At 42.2% G+C, this 2,457-nt stretch overlaps 1 pseudogene; it reads right to left on the bottom strand.

Annotated features, from left to right (window-relative positions):
- Positions 1 to 884: 884 nt before the first annotated feature.
- LOC149151905 (putative receptor-like protein kinase At1g11050 pseudogene) lies at positions 885 to 1,760 on the bottom strand (annotated as a pseudogene).
- Positions 1,761 to 2,457: the final 697 nt, after the last annotated feature.

Below are 2,457 nucleotides of genomic sequence, written 5' to 3'. Positions count from 1 at the left end.
TCTGTAAGTCCATTCTCTGTTTTAATTTTGGCACTAAAAGACATTTACGCTCTCAAGCTTGTTAATGTGTAATAAAATGGTCAATTTTGCATTATCTTGAGTTACACTTCCTGGGTTATGTTCCACAGAGAACGTTTTCTAAACTTATGTGATGCTGCCATACGTTGCTAGCTTATCAGTTATTATTTTCTTTATGTCCTTTTGGTTATGCTATTCTGTAGAGGGTTTGGTTTGGTAAATCATCTCGATTGCCGGACAATATACTTATTCGCTATTTCTTGATGCACTTTCAGCTAGAATTATCTATGTTGATATTTGTTGGGTTTGATTACAGTTGGGCTTTGGTTATAGTTGGGGTTTGGAAGCTCGTCCACCCGGAAACAGGGTCGAACCATGTTTTTCTTTAAAGAATTTAAACGTGTAATCCCTCTGAGTTTAATTTTGTTACACCAAGCGACATGGTTTAGGCCTGAATCCTCACATTCAGGGTCTTGGACTTGCCTATGGTTGTGTACATTCCTTCGAAAGAAATAGCTTAATTCTCTGTTGCAAAGTCATGACTAGAACCTAGTCTTTAGGAAAATATTTCCCTGTTCCACCACAGTCTGACCCTGTTTTTTTAAAAAAGAACATAGTCTAATTTATTTCTGAATCATGTCTTTTTTTCTTTTCTTTTTTTAAGAAGCTTGTTAAATTTGAGGGGATTTCACCTCTGATATTTTGAGCCACACTTGCCAACTCTGTAATTGTAATAGCTACCTTCTGTAAGTCCATTCTCTGTTTTAATTTTGGCACTTAAAGACATTTACCGACATATTCAACATCTCCATTGAGCTGAAGGCAAGCCAGGAAACGCTATCAAAAAGAAGGATTAACGAACCATTCTAGTCTGTAGCAGGTGGACCTTGTAGCATAAGCGGCATAGGCCTGTCCAGGATTTCAGGAATATCACCCTCCCCCTCCAGCATCTTCACGGCTTCCACCATTCGAGGTCTGAATGCCACCATAACATGTGAGCACAAAATACCCACCAAAACGAACCTCTACATCACATCCTCCTCTGCGCTCGGACGGATACTCTGGTCTACTATTTCACTAGTCATGCCATTTTTCACTAGGGCCATTGCCCAATCCGCGATGAGATAATTGGGGGCCGACTGAGCAGTGGTGTCAAGAGCCTTTCTGCCGCTCATAATCTCCAACAACAGAACCCCGAAGCTGTACACATCGCTTCTGTCTGTAAGTTGGCCATAGAGAGCGTATTCGGGGGCCAAGTAGCCGTGCGTCCCTACTACTTTTGTCGTCAGATGGGATTCTCCTACTTCAGTCATAATCCTCGCCAGACCAAAATCGGCCACATGGGCATTCATTTCCTCATCCAGCAGAATGTTAGTGGGTTTGATGTCTCTGTGATAAATTGCAGGCTCAACGCCATTGTGTAGATAAGCCAGTCCCTTGGCAGTCCCCAAGACAATGTTCATCCATTGCAGCTAGCTCAAAGATTGGGCATTGGAATTTTCTCCAAAGAGAGGCTCATACCAATTTCCATTGGACATGTAATCGTATATCAGAAACCGCTGGTGCCCTTCCTTCTTGTCACTGGCCACGCAGCAGCCCCTCAAAACGACCAGATTCGGTTGCCTGATGGTGTTGATGATCTCCACTTCGTTGAGGAATTCGGAATCCCCTTCCGGCGTGCAGTTTCTGAATCTCTTCACAGCAATCCGATGACCATCGGGAAGCATTCCCTTGTACACCATGGCATGTGCTTACTTCGAACCAGAGCTCTATTGAGGTTTTTGAAAGGCGCTCGAAGTGCCAATCCTTGTCCTCACTGCCAAAGTTGGCATTCCGGGTAAGTTAGCTACTAGTTAGTTTTCCTGTTTTTTTTTTTCTTTCCTACAACCATGTTTTAACCTTTCTCCATAGCAGACTAAGCTCTTCTCTAAGGAAATCTTCGAATACTTAATCTATTTGTGGTGGTTTGCTCGTAGGTACACCTTGCTCTCACTTTCAAGTTTGCTACTAGATGGGAGCGGTGCCTTCGAGGAAAAGAGATGACTTAGAGGTTTTCCACCAGTTATGAGGGTTTCCGCCTTGGTTTGTCTTATAACATGTTGTAGTTTTTCCTTGTTTTCTTCGCGGAAGGAGTGGTTCACCCTTCCTGCGTAGTCTAGTCGTCCTCTTGGGCAAATGTTCATATTTTGGAAAATGTTTAAGTGTATGCTTATGAAGAGGCACTGACCCTCTGGCTTCGGTCCTGAGGCCTAAATCATGTCTTTTGTTTTTTTTTTTTAAGAAGCTTGTTAAATTTGAGGGGATTTCACCTCTGATATTTTGAGCCACGCTGGCCAACTTTGTAATTGTAATAGCTACCTTCTGTAAGTCCATTCTCTGTTTTAATTTTGGCACTAAAAGACATTTATGCTCTTAATCTTGTTAATGTGTAATAAAATG

This window comes from Pinus tabuliformis, chromosome 9, assembly GCF_031772625.1.
Source record: "Pinus tabuliformis cultivar Carrire ecotype Pingquan chromosome 9, CPIR1, whole genome shotgun sequence".
Classification (NCBI taxonomy): domain Eukaryota; kingdom Viridiplantae; phylum Streptophyta; class Pinopsida; order Pinales; family Pinaceae; genus Pinus; species Pinus tabuliformis.
Note: the sequence above shows the minus strand (reverse complement) of the source record. Positions and strands in the feature narration are given on the sequence as shown.